This window comes from Salarias fasciatus, chromosome 14 (genome assembly GCF_902148845.1).
Source record: "Salarias fasciatus chromosome 14, fSalaFa1.1, whole genome shotgun sequence".
In the NCBI taxonomy this organism is placed as follows: domain Eukaryota; kingdom Metazoa; phylum Chordata; class Actinopteri; order Blenniiformes; family Blenniidae; genus Salarias; species Salarias fasciatus.
This window is the reverse complement of record NC_043758.1, coordinates 31902194-31923383: the sequence shown is the minus strand read 5'-3', so window position 1 is coordinate 31923383 and position 21190 is coordinate 31902194. Positions and strand designations below refer to the sequence as shown.

At 44.4% G+C, this 21190-nt stretch overlaps 1 pseudogene; it reads left to right on the top strand.

Annotated features, from left to right (window-relative positions):
- Positions 1-2054: 2054 nt before the first annotated feature.
- LOC115400933 (protein-tyrosine sulfotransferase 1-like) overlaps positions 2055-21190 on the top strand; it is a 30780-nt pseudogene continuing 11644 nt past the window's right edge.

Sequence of the window (21190 nt, the reverse complement as noted above, 5' to 3'; positions counted from 1 at the left end):
TAAATCAACAATTTCCATCTGCACCCAGCCCTGACAAAACCACACACTGTCTAGGAAACGTAATACCGGAGGACGGGAGTGTGATAAAAGACATGACTAATTCCACAAATATCTGCAGGCTGCCGATCTGGGGTGGAGATCACAAAAGATTCAACAAGAGGATTCAGGAAACATCACAGAGCTGGTGCATCAATCAGTGTCTCCATTATGGTTTGCCAGTGCAAGAATTCCAAGTCATAAATGACTGCAGAAACATCTCTTCTTGTTGGATAAGATCTGCTGCGCTTCTGTACAGTGAATATCCTGGAGCCGAACTCTCACACTATCTCCCTGTTACCTATGTGGCCATATCGAAGCTGTCAGATCATGAAAGGTGAACGCTCCTTTTTAATTGCAGCTGTGGTAGCCCTGAGGAAACCGCAGGCCTCTATTGTGTCCCTGCTAATAGAGTAAAAACTGGCAGCCCGGCATGCTGTGTGACTCTCCCTCCCTCTCATCAACACTTGCATCACCAAGGAGAAGACACAGAGATGTGAGCATGTGTGGGTGGGCTGGAAAAAAATGCTGGACAACAGGAAGGGAAGGAATCCACACACTGAAGCAGTTTTATTCTGCATTCCTGGGTCTGAACACACATGAGGGACTGAAGCCCCTTTATCTGCAGCTTAGCTGTGGCATGAACTCCCTCACACATGGGTGCTAAGGCCGGGAATTAGCGGTAATGTTCTGTTGTGAAACGCCATTAACTCGTGTGGGTGAGAATTAAGAACTGAGGGTGTTTGCTTAAAAGCAAAAACAGTCAATTGGCTCATTAGGAGCCCACCGAGAAGAGCTCGACGACAGGGTGCCACAGTGGAAACAGATGGTAGAGTGATGCATTGTCCTGAATGGTTTGCCCCAACCTGGCCCAGAGATTCTACTGCAGTGCAGAGTAATGGAGCTTCTTACAGAGTGGGGATGGGATCGTTGCACAAAGTCAACCAGCAGGCACCCACTTATATCTGACCTCGTCTGGCACTCTGCTGCTCTCTGCAGACAGGCAGCCTGCAGGCCACAAGCAGCGCATCCTCTCAAGTCTCTAGTTTGCAAAAATTGATCATTAAAAAAAAAAAATTCAGTTTATCCACATTTGTGCCTAATTTCAGCTGTGCATTCAATAAGGAATAATCATACCCAAATACATCATCTGATATTTAAATCGTGTGGGGTGAGAAAGTGGCCGAACACAGTATTTGGCTGATCATGCCAGCTTCAGTAGCGGTCAGAGTTTTGTTTCCACCATCAAGTAGCGGCAGCTTTTTCAGTGTAAAGTGGAAGTTAAAGTTGAGCGCTGTCATGTGGCAGTGGGGGGAGGCAATATTCAGAGTTCAAAATTAATATCCTGTTACTGCCACAAAGTCGGATTTTGGGTCGAGCTCTAGAAAACGCATTGCTTTCAAGTTGTCTTTTCAGACAATGATGGTTATTTACACGGCAACGGCAGAAACACTGACACTGACTTTCACTGTTTCCATAGAGTTGGAGCATTTTCAGCATCAATGTCATATTAAACTGTCATGCTGGAAACTTTACTTTTGTCATGATTTCCTTTTGGATCTCATAACATCTCTCTCCTGTAAAGCCATACTGCTGAACTTCATGGAGAATGTGCTTTGAAGTCATCTTGCTGAACCAGATTTTGTTTGGATCACACCAGATTTTGCTCCCAAACATCTCAAAGCAATTGAATCAGATCAGCTGGGCTTGGATTTGTCTTTGAAGGCGTCTCATTGCTAATAAGGCGACTCCATCATTCAGCTGCAAGATACATTGATAAAACCAGCAGCCTGATTTAATTATTTTAAGATTATCTTGCCTTTGCTTGTATTGTAACTGCCTCAGTTTAATCAGATCTTCTTATTTCTGTTTTTTGTTCAATCCAGGCCTCATGGAGCTGGGGACTCGACACCTACTGTGTACCAGGAGCTCGATCCATGCCCGGTTCCCAGCAGGCATCCGTAAAGGCTGGAACCTTGATTGCCCTTCAGCTCCTTCTATCCCACCCCCTCCCCTGACTTGCCCTCGTGTGATACTCTCCTCTCCGCCTGTGGCCTGCAACATGATCGGCAAGCTGAAGCAGAACTTGCTGGTGGCCTGTCTGGTCATCAGCTCCGTCACCGTCTTCTACCTGGGCCGCCACGCCATGGTGCCATCATCGCATCGAGGAGCGCAGCCAGCCCGGGGCATCCTCCTGCTGCTCGGCGCTGGGGGGAAGCATGCGGACCACTTTACGGACCGGTCAGAACCTCAGCACGCCATTGTTTACAACAAAGACAGCCGCTGATTTTCATCGGCGGGTGCCCCGCAGTGGGACCACGCTGATGCGAGCCATGCTGGACGCCCTCCAGAGGTGCGCTGTGTGAAGAGACCCGCGTAATCCCGCGTATCCTTGCCATGAAGCAGATGTGGAGCCGCTCGGGCCGGGAGAAGATGCGCTTGGACGAGGCCGGGGTGACCGATGAGGTGCTGGACGCCGCCATGCAGGCCTTCCTGCTGGAAATCATCGTCAAGCACGGCGAACCCGCCAACTTCCTCTGCAACAAGGACCCTTTTGCGCTGAAGTCGCTGTCTTACCTGGCAAAGATCTTTCCTCGTGCCAAGTTTGTGCTCATGATTCGCGATGGCCGGGCTTCTGTCCACTCCATGATCTCTCGGAAGGTGACCATCGCCGGCTTTGACTTGGGCAGCTACCGGGACTGCCTGACCAAGTGGAATCGGGCAATAGAGACCATGTACACTCAGTGCCTGGAGGCAGCAGACAAATGTTTACCTGTGCACTATGAACAGCTGGTTCTCCATCCTGAGAAATGGATGAGGACTCTGCTGAAGTTCCTGGACGTTCCTTGGGACGATGCTGTCCTCCATCATGAGGAGCTCATCGGTAAAGCTGGAGGAGTCTCCCTCTCAAAGTAAGTCAAGCTCACAACTGGATACACAAACTCAATTCTCTTTCCCTTCTGTCACTTCAAGCCTTGGTTACATTTTTTACACATCATGAATGCCATTGTTACTCTCTTTAATCGTCTTTTGTTGATGTGTGTGGGAGAGACTTGCCCATGTTGAGACTCAACTCTTTAATTTTGGGAGTAATTACAACGCAGGCTGGTGACATGTTTCAGAAATACACTCCTGCTCGAACCGAAGTGGCTCCATTGTGTGCTGCTTGTTTCTTGTTCTATTCAAGTCAAGTACACCCGCTTGAAAAATGCTGCTTGTGGCTTGTAATGTAATGTTAGTCTACGGGTGCTGTTCTCTGCTTGTGTTTCTGAATCATTCTCTGAATCATTCTTCATCTCTGCCTCCTCTGGGACATGTCGGACACTCAACCCATTAGGAATGCAGTTTCTGGAACATGTCGTCCGTCTCTGCGATGACACACAGAGTGTGCATGTGGCACAGGCCTCCCTTTCACCACATACAGCTGCAGATTGGTTAAATAGCTGAGATTACAGCGGGAGAATAAATATTTGCTGTTGTAAGGAGTGTGTGTCAGGCCCACAAGCTCCACATGGTGAGCCAGGCCCCTTGTACTTAACATTTCCAGTGCAGCAGAAATGAGCTCAGGCATGTCCTCGTGTACTTAGCCTGTGACTGCTCAGCCTGAAGGGGAGAGAAAGTATGGATCGCCTATTGACCTGGAGAAAAATGACAGGTAGGTAAGCAGTGCGTCAGGCTGCAGTGAAGTATCACTTTCCTCATAGTATGACTTCCCGTAGAGGTAAAACCCAAGCTTGCACTTCTGGCCTTGAAACGGATCCTTCCCGTGTTTATACAAAGCCCCCAGTCCCCCCATCAATAGGTTTCACTCGGACATGAAACATCCTGCAGCTGCACACAGTGGGGAAGCCACTCATTAGAGGAACTCATGAGATGATGGCAGTAATGCTTTACTGGGGGGGGGCGGCTTCTCCTGATGGCGTCAGCCTTGTTTGGCTTTCAATGATTCGGGTGGTTGGAAGCTGTTGAAGAAACAGTGGAGGGCCGAAACCCCATTTCCCCATTCCACCGGCCCCCACCCCCGCCAGCCCCTCTACCACCTTCTTCCTGCCACGTAGCAGCAGAATACACTTCATATCCTCTGGAGACACTGGGGCCACATTCTCTGTTATTGTGTGCGGTGAAACGCTCCTGGTTTTCATTAAAGAGCTGTGCATCCATGCAGCAGTCTGATGACTTCACCCCGCTGCCTCTCCAGAAAAAGGAAAAAAGAGTTGGAGGCAGCTCAAAAATGTGACTTCCGTTTTATTTTGTGACATTTGGTGATTTTATCAGCAAAGACCGTAGAACAGGTATTTATTTATTTATTTTAAAATTACAGTTATGCTTAATGAACTAGGTTTTTGTGGATCAATTGAATGCTTAAATGACAGCAGATCCTCCTTTCAGTAGATGTTCATGTAGATGGTGTTTATTTCATGAACATACCAATGATAAATGTTAGTATTGCTGTCAAATTGGTTTCAGTCAATATAAAAAAATGAATTAATCACAATTCCTAATTTTGTTTTGCTGACACCTGTTTTTTCCCCCCCAAAAAAAAATAATTATACTCTCCAACTTATTTTTCCTTTAAGGAATAAACCAAACCAATATGGCACATCTGGACCAGCACCAGTGTCTGATGGTAGCCACATAGGTTGCTTAACTTGCCACTAATGGGAGCTGTGGAGCATTCTAGGGAATGGAAAAGCAGGAACCATGAGGCTGTGTCAGAATAAAAGTAGACATTAGATCAGAAATACCTTTTATTGTTTTGTTTTTTTTTTTATTCTGTGTTACTTTGGAAAGGCCAGGACATGATCTACAAAAAATCATAAATATTGTAGGTATATTTATAACCAAGCAACATTTTCACTTGAAATCGTTGTGTAAATGGAAATGCAATAATTATTTGGCATGACCAATTGATGAATTTGTCACTTTATAATGAACCTGACCAGGATTTGTGTTTATTTATTTAGAAGAGGAAACTTTTGGTCACATGACAGACGCAGTCTTGGAACGTTCCTGGATTTGACACCACATGTTAGATCAATCACATCATGACTTAAATTAGGATTTACCATCAGGAACATTAAACACAGTTTTAGCCAAAGGCTTTCATTGCTGCATTTCACAATGGGGCACATTCACTGTCAACTGAAATGTGAAACGGGAGCTGTTGAACACCTGAGACGATGTAGAGGATGTGCAGTGCCTGAATGGAGGACTCTGAAAACACAGAGAAGCTTGACAGCAGCTAACCTCTATCCGCAGCTGCAGTGGTGAATAATTCATCCTGGTAGACGTATGTTTTTTCAGGCCTCCTCTGCTGACGTCAGAGAGCTGGGATCCTCTGCACTGAAGAGCACAGACCTTAACCTGCACGCTGCGGCTGAAGGACTCTCTGGAGTCGGGGAGCTGTCCGTCACCCCAGCAGCAGGGGAGCTGAGACGCAGTGTTTCATGCGTCATTGCAAGTGGTCGACCTCTTATGGTTTATGAATTGAACTCTGACCTGGGAAAAGCTGTCACGTCTTAGTTTTTATGGTTGGATCAGATTGTAAGATTAACCAGACACCCTGAGGAGCTGTGAATTGAAACCACGTGTGTCGAAGAGTCTGTTGATCTCTCTGATTGTGTTACAATATTCATTTCAATCTTGAGTACCGGCCACATTGGTGATGTTGCCGGTGTTAAACGGGCATTGTTTCCAGTACACTGTTGTGTAAACAGGACTGTTTCCTGCAAAGAAAATGTGAAAATGATGCGTTTTCATTGAAACGTTGTCATGACAGGGCCTAAGTGTTGATCACACAGTTGCTTTTATAATGAATCGTTGAAAATAACACAAGCAGAAGTGGCAGCCAGACAAGTTTCCTTAGTCTGAGCGAAGCCTTAAAACATGTTCAGAAGCTCTTCAGGTTAAAGCCCAGATACCATGGAGACTCCAGTGCTCTTCAGATGTTCTGGTACAAAGTCACTCTGCTGAGTCTTAAAAAGTACCTTCTTCAGAAAGGCCACATGCCGTTGTCTCTCATAAACACTTCCGCTATCAGCCATGTGCAAACACTGGAAATCAGTTTGGTTAAACAGAGCACCGGAGTGGAAAGCTGCAGGGCTTGAAACACAACAAACGTCTGTGCAGAGAAGCAGAGTGAAGAGAGCTCTTTGGGCTCCTCATGCAGATCTGTGGTCATTTAGTGCTCACACTGCTCCTGCACTAATTGATTCCCATCAAGTATTAATGAACAGGGACCTGAAGCAGAGCAGGGAGGCCTGTCTCTGTCCTGTTCATGGTTAATAAGCACAATCAGAAATGGAGTATGACAGCTGCAAGTACAACAGCCTAAAATGGATTCACCATCTTCATTACTTCTCGCTGAAAGAGGCCATATTATGTACTTCTATCTTATTCTGCTTTGTGCAAGTGTTCAGTTTATCTCAGTTCTTCACATGTGTGAGAATAGCAAGATAATGAGGCTGGAGGCAGGTTGAAAACTTCAGACTACGAAGAAGATTGAGGATGTGGACTTACAGGAAGTCATCAGTCTCTTTCTCATCTTTGTCCTGATGGATGATGCATCTGTCTGCAAACCGTAGATATCATTCAGACTGAATCAGGATGTCTCTTTAATGATGGGCCAATGAATCGACACTGATAATCAGCATTTTGATGCATATTGGCATCAGCCCTTTTTTTTTTTTTTTAATCTGACGGCCAATAAGAGATCAATATGAAACAGGTTTGTTTTGGCTCATATGCAGCCTTTTCTCTGTCTGGAGTCGCTGCTCAGCCATCAGCATTGTCCCAACAGTTGTGGAACTTGCCAGAACAAATTCAACTGAGCAACATTTCACTTTTAAAACACAAAACAAAAACACTAATTGTTTCAATACTAACAGGCAGATATTTCAGTTCGTCGCGTAAAGACAAACCATGATCAAAACTGTGCCGTTTGCTTACAAAAGTCAAGCAAGTATGTAGCTACAAAAGCCTGAGAGACTTTTTACAAGTCAAACCTTTGACACTAATATTTTCATTTTTTACTTCAAATGAATATCGGTTATCGGCCTCCTCTTTATATTGTTGCCTTCATTTTCAACTTGAACTTTATGAGGCATAGTCATGGTCATAAAGTTTCAAGGAACTGTTTTACAGTATTTGTTGTTTTTTTTACCTTAAAGGTGCTGTAGGCTGGATTCAGCATCTCTGCCATGTTGCTTAGGTTTACCTAAGCAACATGGCGATTTGACCCATCTAAGATGGTGATTTGAAACCCAGAACAGCCAATCCTGTCCTGTTTTCTCTGACATCACGCCCTTACACAAGTTAAGCCCCTCCCACAAGAACATGCGATTAACGCCCCTCGACCAATCACGGTTAGAACCTCAGGGGCTCTTCTGATTGGTCAAAGATACCTGGAGCTGTCGAGATTACTTTTCAGCTCAGAACAGAGACAGATGGAAACGCTGCACCCTCATGGTAGTGCAGTTATGCTACACTCCTAAAGGATTATCAATGGATACTCTAACATTTAATCCAAAGAAAACACAGAAGAATTAGCATTGACTAGCAAAATCCTGCCTACAGCACCTTGAATATTGGTCCAGTTTTAATCAGAGCTCAGAGTGCATCCCATTTGCTGCAGGTTTGAACTCCTACAGAGGAGTCAGAGGAGTTTTTGCTTTGCTTGCTTATCTCCCACTTCCAAAGCCACTCACCTGCTGTTACCACCTTTTTTGCATCAATGCGTCTCCCAGTTTGCAGTGATGCATTACCCTAACTCCAGAGGATGCTCATAGACTTTTTCTTTTATGTCTTTCCTCTGAGTTCTGCTGTTCTTTTATCTGGATGTTGTCATTGAAGCAGAAATACTAATGAGCCAGAGACTGGGCCTTGCTCTCAGATCTGTGTTTATATCACAATCACTGAAGCCCTATTTATAGGACTTTCTAGTAAAAACTGTACTCTTTTGAAGCATCTACACTGCATCATTCACACATCTGCACTGCAAATCTCTGCAAATGCTGCATTTTACAGCTGTTGTCATACATATAGGAACATTTGCCACACAGTCATCGGCATATATGGAGACACATTTTCTGACTGATCCATGATGGTGGAAGACTCATTGAGGGATGTGTGTGACTAGTTGGCAAAATGATTACAGTGTCGGCTTCTTTGCTAGCTGGCACCGATAATATCAGTCAGTCGGTGTGATACATGCACAAGTCAATGACTACCTGTTGTCCTCCACTCGTCTGAGCTACAGAACCATCAGGCAGCGGCGTTCAATGAATAAGCCACTTCAAAATGTCATAAAGAGAAATGAAGAGATGTTGAGGGATTTCATGCAAAATTGCTGCAGATTTTCTATTCTTTTATAAAAACAAGCCATGCTGAAAGCTCGCTGGATGTTTTTTTTTTTTTTTTTTTTAATTTATCTCGAATAAGTGCTTTTTCCATCCTGTCTGGGAATATAATGCAACTTATCACAATGACTTCCTTGTTGAAGATGAAGGGTTATATTTAATGAGAATACATTGTGCTGCTTTGTGATTCGTACTGCAGCAGAAATCATAGTCCAGTGGACGTTGGAAGGTTATGATTAACGGCTTGGAAAGACTTCATGAGACGACGAGCACCAGTTGGATTCTGTAAAATGAGATCTATCATATCACATGAAGTGTTTTTTTTCTGTTGCCTTCAGCCAGTTAAATTTTGTCCATGGTCATTGATGTGACTTGAAAGTACCAGTAGTTATTCTAATAATAAATCGGTGCATCACTGCTGCTGATAATTTGTAATATGAAAATGTTTTGATGCTTTACGCTGTGTGTACAGGCTTTGTTCCAGCATCGCAAGTCTCTTCTAATAGGTTCTGATACGATTTGGTGAAAGTGGAGGCCAGCCACAAGTAGCCTTCAGGGCAGCACAACTACCTTTTACCATCATAAACATTTTGCCCCACCTCCTCTCAAGTACTTCGCCCACAGTGCATTAAAGTCAACCCCCCTGACACCTGGCAGAGAAAGCCTCTCGCCCACTCCAACCACCATCACTCCGCGCTCCCCACCAACGTGCATCCCCGGGTCTCTATCTCCATGAAGATCTCAGTCAGCGGGCTGGCAGGCCCCACAGCGGGACCTCGCCTCGGCATTAACATCAATTACCTGGCCTTGATTTAGTGGAGGCCCTGCTTAACTGAGAGACTCGCTCCATTACTTATCCCAGAGCTGGGAGCCGCGCTCCATCCGTTCCACCATCTTTGATGTCTCTATCAGACTCTCCCATCGGCCGTGGGTGATACAGAACACCACCTTGGGTGGAGGGGGCCCCGGCGATGAATAATTGACGAGCTGGAGGCCATTAGGAGCTCCAGTCTGAAGGGAAGTGGTCATGTGACGGGCTGAAAGGTTTTTTGTCACGTCTCATTTAAAAAACCACGAAGAGGAGTGGGCGTGCAACACTTGTTCATTAGCGGGAGTGCGAATGATTTAAGATGGCTATGAAATGTAAATCAAACAGACAGATATTAAATCTCTGAATCGTCTACTTCACTTTAGCGAGCAGGCCTGAGACTTACATGAACGATAACAACAGCGGCATTATAACCGCCTGCCTCACGGTGGAGAAAACCCTCTTTACAGCCTCGTGCACAGCAAACTCTGAGTTCACTTCTGCAGCAGCTCGCCTGTTGAATCAGACCACAGAACAGCCTCCACTCCCCACATGCACGGCCACGACTCTCTTGTCTGTTTGTTTTTTCTTCATGGACCACTTTTGAATGAAAATGACCGCAGCAGACCAGAAACTGCCCACAAGAGCTGCATTTTTAAAGGTCCTCTGACCCAGACGTCTAGCCATCAGTCCAGTTCCTGTTAGACTCTCTCAGGTCCTGAACTGGTTCATTTTTCTGTTTCTAACGCTCAGCTTTGAAGGCAAAGTGTTTGCAAAATGCGAATGAAATGTGATTAAAATAGTTTGAGTTAAGCATTTTGTTCCAAACAAAAAATAAAAGATAAGCACACACATTTCAGCCGATAAAGAAACTAAACAGATGTTCTACTGTGTTCAAGTGCAAAGTGATGTGGTGGTCATATATATATGGTATCAGAGGGAAAAAAATGACAGTTTGCTGCAAAAACCAGAATCCTCCAGGGTTTTTTTTTACAGTCCCAAGGACCGGTTCACTTTGTCAATGTCTGGTTTGATTTATAACAAATCCAGGCCGCTCCGCCAGTAAACACTGAATGGACGGTTGACTTTTCTTTTAGTGACACGCAACTGTTGAAAGGAGTGAAATCAACAGCTGTGGTAACTGTTAGTTCAGCAACCTGCTTCAAAAAGTTTTGATTTGAAACATTCCCTGTTTATTCTGTCGTCTGTTCAGACGGATGCGGTGACAGAGGAGGCTGTCCTTTTGTATTTGTACTTTCTCATGCACTGTGCATGATTATAGTCTTTTGCAAAATGTAAGTTGTTCCAGATAATATCATAACACTAAATTTCCGATACATTGTTCCATCCCTGAAAGTCCTAACGAGTACCGTACCTCCTGGATGATATGTGGAACTGGAATATAAGTGGCATCTATCAAAAATATATCATGAAGAGGAAAGAAACTGAAAGTCTCACTGGTGTATAAGAACATTTATCCTCCATGTCCAGCTGGAAGGCCATCAGCTGCTGTTCGAATTTCTTCCTCAGTTTTTAAATGAGTATCCTTTGTTTTTTTTTGTTTTTTTTATCGCACTAAAACCACTTTCCCACGGAAACTAGGATGTCGACCAGTTAACAATCGGCAATGACTTCTTTCCTACTGCCTGCAGACCGAGTCTAATCGCCTGCAGGCAAGTGAGTGGTTGCGTTTTCCCTCTCTGATGGTGTCCCACGTTGATGACATCATCAGTGCGACGGAGCACCGAGGGTAAACAATGGAACGGAGCACAGTCTCTGTTACCTGTAGACGAACCTCCTCTTCCCCACGGATCAAGAGAAGCTCTCTGATCTCGCTATCTTGCCAATGTTGGGTCATCTTACCGAAGGATATCTCACACTGTTTTCAAAAACAATAAGCACGCTAATGTAGGCACGCTACATCGGCGTCATCAGGTAAATTACCGCGTTGACCCAGGTCTGCCTTTCACACTGAAGCTGATCGGAGGCGAGCTGATTGACACCCGCGTTGCTTGCAGGGTCGATCGACCTGGGTCGAAATGCCGTTTAAACCCTTTCCCACTGCCATGAGGAGCTGATTATTGGAGGGTTTAAGCGGGTTTTTTGGCCAGTGGGAAAGGGTTAAAGGTTTCCCACAATCTCAACTCTTTCTGCTCCTGCAGAGTGTGGAAGAACTTGCAGACTCTACACACTTTATTCCTTTAAGGCAGGAAGGCTGACTGCCCCTCCACCATGTGGCTGTAGTTTGGTACTAATGATATTTTATTGATTAGACAATGAGGTCCACGCTTTATCTGTCAGGACCGCTAAACAAGGAAGTGACTCATTTGTGAAGTGTGACACACTGGTATATTTTAGTGCGTGCGTGTGTGTGTGAGACGGTAGTAAAGCCGTGCTGCATTCACCACGCTCCGTCTTTATCCGTTTATGCACTACGTCAACACTTAGCAGCCTCCCGGGTCTTGATGGAGCTGCCTGAAGTGATTCCCCAGCCATTTGTTGCAGAGTGGATGTTTGGATCGGGGCCCACCTCTCAGAAACCATCTCCACCGTCCTCCTGAGAAGACAAAACCAGCTCAGTCTATTAATCTTGCAGGAGGCTATACCCATACAGTGTAAAGATTCAATTGCAAAGTAAATGGATTAGAGCAAAGTGAATTGCCATATTGAAGTATAGAGTCTGAGAGGAGACACAGGGATGGTAGGCTCGGTTTCAGATGGTAAACGGGCGTGTATGGTGGAACAGAGAGACCTGAACGAACCTGTAACATCAAGCGGGGCGAAAACGGAGTGGCTTTTGGCTGCACTGCGCCACAAGAGCCTTTTATCTGAGCATGAATGAGATGCTGGTCACCGGAGTGGCCTGGCCAGGATCAAAACCCAGTCATGCTCATTGACTCTGTGGTATTTGTGTTTCTCTGTGACGGACTGGGAACTTTGTTGACCTTAATAATCAGCAGAGATCTGAGGTCTGAGTGGACCCAACTGGATTTTAACTTCCAAAACTCAAAAGAATTTAATGTTTAGAGCTGGGTAGGTTGACACATTGATTAATGTAGTCAATAATTGTATTGCATTTTAACACCATTAATTTAAAGCTCTGAATACGCATATTAACAGGAGAGGTTGGGATATCGAGCATCTCGACCAATGAGGGCATTTGAAGGGCGGGACTTAAATGGCTGTAGAGCTCATAAACAACAATATAAAAAGGATGGCAGTTTTACAATGTGTGATGTCAGACATATGATCCGTGGGCCAAACTCGGGACGCCAAAGGGTCGAGTCTGGCTTGTGTGATGCCTGTGCAAATACTTGAGCCATTGTTACATTTTTAGCTGCAGCAGGATTTAAAAAGACACCTTAACACCAGGAGACAAAGTCTAAAATTGGCAAGGTGTTGAAATTCTACTTATTGTGATGATATTACATTTTCATGTATATATTCTATTCATTCGCACAAAAACACTTGGAATTGCTGATGTCTGTGCATTACTGTCATTTCACTTATTTTTCACCCTCTAGTTTCTCCCTGAACTGAAGTGAGATGGACACAGCTGACACCCTACAAACATGGATTTTTTTTCATTTTTCTTAAATGCATGTCACTTTTTCACAATTCACATGTTTATTTTGCATTAAACATAAATAATAAATAATTGTGTGTATTATTTATATGTAAATAATACAATAAATAGTTGTAGTTGCAAAAACTTATTGAGGAAGAAAAATATATAGAGTTTTCGGCTCTTCGCACTAAAATCTTGTTTCTATGAAGGCATTATTTTTATATTTGGCAACGGGATGCATCAACAAAATTTACCAAACTTCTCAGATGTTTTCTGGTTACATAAAAGCCTTTAAAAAAATTACTCAGCCCAGGAAGCTTCTCGTCCCTACACAGGCTAACTGCAGATTCTGCCAGAACCGTCCCCCTGGAGCTAATTACAAGGCCCTGGAATGTGACACAGTAATGTATTTCCAACCTATTTCCTAGAAAAAGTCTTAACTCAGACCAGTGCAGTATTTTGATGGGGGTTCTGGTCTCTGAAGTAACTTGATCACCTTTAACAAACGATAAAACACTGTTACCCTGGCAGTAGTAAATCATGTATTTTATTGTTTTCATGTTTAATTGAGATTTAAATCAATCAATAAATTAAAAAAAAAACAATTTACTTATGTGTAAGGCTGCTGTTAAAATGTAGCGCCCAGCAGAATAAAGGGGGCTTTACCAGCAGGAAGCGGCCTCTGCAGTCTGTGTGTGGTGCTTTGGACTAATGGACACAGTGTGTTCTACCGGCTCTGTGCCACATTTGGCCAGATGACAGTAAAAGGGTGTAAAACGGTATTGATCGCTCCCCACACTTGACCTCACATTGATCGTTCTGATCAGAATTCCAGATGTGCACTGGGAGAAATGGACCACTGACCTTGTTAGATACTGTTCAGTTAATCGATAGGGAGGCCAATCTTCCACTTTTCCCAGTGCCACATTGTTCCAAGCTCAGGTTGTTGCTGAGATCAAGAAGATAAAGGAGGATTGATCTTTGAACAAACTGGACTGGAGGATTACAGCTTTTAAACAGAAATGTCATCTTTCTGTATATGACAGTCATACATCTGAAGACTATTAGGCTGAGATATTCTCTCTGGAAAGCATGAACATTTAAAAAAAAACTTAAAGAAGCTAATGTGATGTCTGTACAGATCTTGTGCCCATGAGCAAATGAAGATCAGCTATTTCTGCCATTATTGTCAATAAATTCTATTTAATGGTGCCGTAGGCAGGATTACCTTCGCAAGATGGCGATTTGACCCATCCAATATGGTGATTTGAAACCCGAGTCGTGCCCACCTCGGGGTGCCAGCGGGGCCGGCAGTGTCATGGCCGCCTGCGCCGGCGGGTTGATTCGCCTGTGACCTTTTCACGGCGGGCCTGGGGTCAAAGCCTTTTTTTTAAGAATTACAGTAGAGACAGACGGTGTCCTCCGTGGTGTTTTGATGATGTTATGTCCGACGAGGCAGGTAAATATGCCGGCCTGGACTTCCTCATGCGCGTTCACGAGAAGCAGAGCTTTGAAGTGCCGCCCCTCGACCAATCAGGACAGAGCCTCAGGGGCTCTTCTGATTGGTCAAAAATACCTGGAGTGGTCAAGAATCCTTTTCAGCTCAGAACAGACACAGATGGAAGCGCTGCGCCCTCGCGGTAGTGCAATTATACTACACTCCTAAGGATTATCAATGGAATACTCTAACATTTAATCCAAAGAAAACTCAGAAAAATTAGCATTGACTAGCAAAAATCCTGCCTACAGCACCGTTAATCAATACATCAAAAACTGTTTCTCTTTTGTTTTTGTTCTGCAGCTTGCATATAGTTTTGTCTGTCACATTTAACAGCCACTCAGTTCACAGACGTGTGTCTTAAAACAATGATTATAGAGCTTTATCCCATCAAGCCTTTTGTTTTAAGCATTTCTTCTCAAAAGTTAAAGCTTTCTGCCGTTGCCTTGTAAACAGACATCATTTTCAGAACGTTGCCTTGTAAACACCAAAGCTTTCTTTAATAAAAATAAAGCAAAGTATTATCACCTGAGGCATTGTCATATTATGAGCCTTACATGTATCCAGTAGACTTTGTCATTGTTACTAAACGCCTGCCGGACAGTGACAATATAACTGTTTGGGTTTTGGAACTAATTTAACATTGAGTGTTGTGTTGTTGAGAATTTTTCAATCTAATATTGTGAAATAGAGTTTATATCACCCGGTTTGTACGAGGAATAGAAGCAGACATGCTGCCATTCTCTCATCTCTGCGCAGTGTGGATGCAGCCTCCACTCACTCAGTGACATTAATGCATTGTGTTACTTGCAGCTCAGTTGATTATCCGAATGCGTTTGAGCTGATGTCTGTCAGACTCGCCCTTGTCAGCCGCTGAGAGGGCCGATGCTAATGGGATTCCACTCTGTCAATTATAGGAATCTATCAGGATGCTCCCTGCTTTGTTATCAGCTTAAAGAGAGTGGTCATCAGTGACATCTCTGTCTGCTTCTTCCAGAAAACAAAAGCTGCAGTTCCCTCCCTGGATGAATATTTGATTCCAGATGATGAATAATTAACGTGGCTTACGAGGTTAGCAGTGGGATGATGAAGACGACAGATGCGTCTGTCTCAAACAGAAGCAGCACTGGCCTCAGGTGCATGAAGAAGAAGAAGAAGAAGCCGCCATTTCTGTATATTTAGCGATATCTACTCGTTCGCGTGATGCGTTCGAGTCACATTGATTCTGCAGACTTTTGACATCGTCGGTGCGATTCACATCAAACAGACTCCTCCTGAGTTGTGTGTGACTGCTGCTGCAGAGACAGGCAGGTCAGCAATGCTAAATCATATCAACTGTGATGCATGCAGTCTGGACATCGACCAGACAGAGCAGGAGATCATTTATTCAGCATGTTTAATGGGGACCTGCTGAGAAATGGAGGTTTGGAAGCCATCTTTAATAATGCTTTATGGTCCAATTACAGCCAATTAGATGCTCCCAGTGAACAGGAGTTAGGGATGGCAGGTCGGGGCATGTGGGGACAAGCTGAGCAAACAGAGACTGCGGCCAGTTCCACAGTGTGGTCTTCAGTGTTCAACGCGTCAACTGTTTGCATGACAGTGTTTCTGGTTGGAAGCCACTGATCTAAGAGTCGTTTCTCATCTGTGTCAGAAGTTGGTTTCTCATTGATCTCACCACTGAAACCCTCATGTCTGTGTCCTGTCAGGGTGGAGAGGTCCACAGATCAGGTCATCAAACCAGTCAACGTGGAGGCCTTGTCCAAGTGGGTGGGAAAGATTCCAGCTGACGTGGTGAGGGACATGGCCGTCATCGCACCATGCTCTCCAGGCTGGGCTACGACCCGCACGCCAACCCCCCCAACTACGGTCGCCCTGACCCCAAGTGCTGGAACAACACCAGACGGGTGAGTACAAAACCAGCCCGTCCATCATTCTAATGCTGCGGCTTTAAACAGACATTGATTGAGTGCAATGGAAGTTACAGATGTGTGTAGGAATGTTGAAGATAACATGTGTTCGTGCTTGGTAGCTGGGCAGCACCCATAAGCTGGACTGGCTCTGCCTGAAAATACAACATATTGTAATATGTTTCCCTTCCATTGAGGTCCAGTGTTGAAACTGGATGCAGTGTTTAAGATTCAGCAGTGGCTACAGTTTCCTAGAAAACTGGCTTTACAAATATGGAATGTTACGCCAATGGAAAAGATGGAGCTGGAGTCAGTACTTAAGGCTTTGACTGCTTTGTCAAACAGTCTGAATCACGATCAGGCATTTTTTAAGCCTTAGAAGCCAACTGTGGAAAAATCAAAGGTTTGTTTCTCTTTGATTTGGTGGAATTCATTGTGTTGGAGTTCCGACTTGGAGTCTCCATCTTGCTGTCCCACAGTTGGTCATCGACCAGACTGAAGGAAGGTGTCCCCTTCATGCAGCTTAGGGGGAAGAATTCAGTTGTTCATGTCCCAAAGAGCTGCTCAGGGAATTGGATTTTCTTGGAGAGAGGGCAGTGGATCTGGAATAAACCAGGCACGGCCAGCTGGCATCAGGCGCTAAGGAGGCCTCAAGACCCACTTATTGAGATTAGATTTCTCACTTGGATTTGAAATGGCTCTGGGTTTCCCAAGATAAACAAAATTAGCATCCAGCAGGGTTGTCCAGCCATTTATTTAGCCATCCATCCATCTAGCCTTCCAGTACCCCACACACAGCAGGGGCCTGGGGCTTGGAGACTACTCCAATCACCACACAACAGAAGACCTTTACACCATATAACACACACACACACACACACACACACACGACCAACATGGAGTCACAAATCAAATCAGTATGTATATGTTTGAGTTGTGAGAAAAGGCTTCATTTGAGTGTTTTTTTTCCCCAAACAATGTTTGACTTGAGATCGCCTTTATTTCTTCTTCTGCAGCTGAAACTCGACATCTATTGTCTCTTTATCTTAACTGCTAAGGAAATTAGCACAGTAGCATTTCCACCATAGGTGTTAGCTGGAGAGTAGCTTTCTTACATCATCATTCAGACTGTCCAATTCATGGTTAAAAGTGTACTAAATTAAAGAAATCATTATATGTTGATTTTAATTAATTTTGGAAAGAGACAACAATCATAGTATATTAAAGTCGGTATTTTATATAGTAAGTTTTTTTTTTTTTTACATGCTCTTGACTTTGAATTGACTTTGAGCACTTCAGATACTGTGAGTTTTGAAACCCTTTATTAGAGATGCACCAATATCTCTTTTTTTAAAGGATGAGTAAATTATGAATCCTAACCTTTAGCTATTTGCCGATACCGTTGTTGATGCTCTCTTGCCTACTTGCTGCTGACGTTGTTGACAGATGACTAAACGTAATATTCGTCAGGTTGTATCGGGGAACTTTCACGACTCTGATGCATCCCTACTTTTTATGCGTCTCTCTTTAAACAGTGATTTTCACACAGTGGACTCTGCTGCTCCTCACTACTGGTATCGCTTTGCATTATGTGACGTTTATGAAGGAAGCGCTTCTGTTCATGGTAGTTTGCACTTTCTTTCCATGCATATACATTTGGTTTCCAGTGTCTTCGGTGCAAACAGTGAGAAACGGAGCCATCTGGCTATTGGCTGACCTGCTCCTGTTATTACATAACCTCTGCGCTGGTGCATTTTTGTGATCCTCTTCTGCCTTTACAGTAATGTCCTTCCCAGATGTCTAACCTTCTTCAAGTTGAGGCTATTTTTGGAGGAGAATATGTTTTATTAAACCCTCTCCCTCCAGCTGAGCGATCAAGTGACCTGCTCTGCAGCTCAGCTTTGGGCTGGAAGTCTGCTTTATTTTCATTTCTTCAGGGCTGCAGAAACTGAGCTTTCGAGGTCCGAGTGCTGTTAAGGTACCTGAAATCCCTGCATGTTGAACTGGGCCCTCCAGACAACAATTACAACGTTAGTAGATCACTTCACATGAAGAAGATGTTAAGATTAATTGTGGCATTTAAGGAAGAAAAGTCTCCATCTGCGTGAGGTTCTTTAGCTGAACAATGAGTGTTGTTTTAACGGCGTATGTTTCTTGTGATGGTCTCATTGGAAGTCGTTTTCAGAAATGGTGAAGTGCTGTTCACTGGAGGATTAGTGGTTCTGCTGTGCTGCAAACCAAACTTTGTTTAGTTGTGTTTCGTGTGCCTGACCTCTCGTCTGCTGTCTAAACACTCGGAGCTGTTTCAGTGCTTCTGAGATCAGGTTTGGAGCTTTTCCAGGTGTCTGAGAGGTTTCCTGATACGTCTTGACTGCTTGTGCCTGAGTCAAATACTTTCCCAAATACATCTTTTTCCCAAACAAACATAGTAGTAGATCTCTGTTCTCATGCAATTGCAATCTTTAAAGTTGCTGAGTGTCCAAGATTCTCTTTCTCGTGTGGGAGGGGAATGTGATACGGGTGATCACATCATGAGATCAACGGCAGGAACAATGAGATACTGACAGAGAGAGGGCAGCGGGACAGGAAGCAGACAGTTTCACTTACCTGGGGGGCAAAGGGACGAAAGACAGGGGAACAACTGGACAGGGAAAAGAGGGCAGCGCTGGGAGCTCAAACTTCAAAAGGCTCAATAAGATCTGGAGGCATCAGCAGAAACAGCAGGAACTGTACTTTTCAGTTGTTCTTAGGGCTATAAAAAGTGAAAAGTCGTGACTTCTCCCGGACTAAGTTGTTCAGAAGGATCCAAAAGTAGAGACAGTGCTGTATTGACAGTATCCTGAGAAAAGAAGGGCATTCTGGGAAGATGTCCAGGCCTCATGCACCGCCTACTGCAGACAAATTTAACTTGAACTGGGTGATCAGATACTATGTGACCATATAAGTGTTCAGGCTGGCTGAGATCCCATTGCTGCAGAGATGATCCACAATGAACTGTGACAGCACTGAACACCAGAATGATGCAGTTGGGTTCACAATGTGTATCCAGCAGGTGATGCTCTGTACTTCACTGTGACTGCCAGCCGACACAGCTGAGCAGCAGCGACAGCAGCTGCCGTCACAAACAACATCTGAGGTAAATGAAAGCCAGGCTGGATCTGGAGAGGTCTCCTCACGCTGCGCCCCCCCCCCCCCCCCCCTCCAGTCTAGACTGAGCTCATGTATCCAGGCGTCCCTTTGGTCAGCCAAAACATCAGTGAGCGCTTCTCTGCTTCCTCATCTCCCAGTCGGACTGGAGGACCTGAATGGACACTGCAGGGGCAGTTTGCCAGCTTTGTTCATGGACTTGTGGGTACATGAAGAGTAAACATTTGCAGAGGTTCACGAAGGATAAGATATCTGGATTGCAGCTTGGGACACAGAGTTGTGTCCCAATTAGGACTCTTGTTCTATAGCCAGGAGGTTGTGGGTGTGAGCCCAGGGTCAGCTTCTCTGTGTGACTTTGGGTTTTCTCAGAGTGCTCCAGTTTCTTCCTACAGTCCAGAAACATGCCTGAAGGGTTAGTCGGAGACTCTGACTGCTGTAGGTGTGAGAGTGTGTGACAGTCTGTCTCTGTCTGTCCTATGATGGACCAGTAAACATCTATGGTTAAGTTTCTCTGCTCATTCTTAGCTGGGATTAGTTCTTATTAGTGTGGAAACGACACAGTCTAATGGAGGAAATGACCTGCTCACTCTAGTTGCTCCACACAGCTGCACTCTGCTCGTTTCATATCATCACAAGTGTGCAGACAAAGTTCAGGGTCATCCAGCTGCTAATAGATTAGAGCTGCTGCATCCTGAAAGTCAGTATTGTGTCTTTTTCCACGTGTTCAGTGTTACTCGTAATAACAGTGTAACTCATGAAACTCATTAAAAAAAAAATCCTTCAAAGGAGTTCTTATTTTTGGGACTTTATTTCTTTTATTCATTCTCCACATTTAACTTATCGAATCAAAAATGTTGACTTTTGATATGTTTCCTCATGTGTGTTTGTAGTAATCCGGAGGCTGCCATTGTTGTTATTGTCCATCTATTCATGCATGTGCAGGACAGTTTACTCCGTCCATAGTGCTCATGAGCAGTAGCAGTGCTGATGGGACTGATCCCGCACGTCTTTTCACTAATCTCCATGGTGATGGAGTCAGAGCATTTTCAAAAAGTCCCACCTTTCTGCTCCAAGGACCAGTCGGAAGTTTGTGTTTTCACTTGAAATCATTGTTGTCTAAATGGGATTTTAATCTCAATACAGGATCAAATCCTCATTAGCAGTTAATTTAGAGTAAAAGTGTACATTTTTTGGTCATGAAATGAATGAAAGAGATAAACGTTATTAAGTCTTTCTAAAAAGTTCATTTTTAACAGCCAAATTGAACACTAAAGAAATATTACAAAAATAATCTACATAGCCTGCATTACCTCCAGATCAGCTGTCCAGCAGGCCTCCTGCACATGTTTCCGCTTTTCCCTTCTGATCCAACCGGCGCTGTGTTAAATTTGGTCGATTCATGCCATGAGACAGTAATTCAGATTTTCTACAGCTCCCTCCGGAAACACTAAAGTCCATATAACTTTTTCACATCTGCTGCAGCCCCGCTGCTCGGGGAAACAGACTTCCACGAAGAACGTCGGCGTACCTCCTGAAACTTAAAGCTCTGATGATCTCAGAGATTCATGTTTCTCCACTTGGGGTCCTGGACCCAGTGAGGGGGTCGCCAGAGACCCGGAGGAGGGGCCGTCTCAGTAGAAAGCATCACTCTGTCATTTTTACATCAGGACTGTATCAATACATGCACGGGAGAGACAGTGCACGTTCGGTAAAAGGGATGCAACAGTCACATTCTGTCTTCTGCTTGTGTTTCATCTCATTTGGAGCATGAGCATCTGCTCCGTTGCTCGGTGGGGGAGGGATTTCCACTTTGATTTTCGCTCTGTGGAAAAGCTGACCGTCGACCTGACGGTGCTTCGTCGGGTC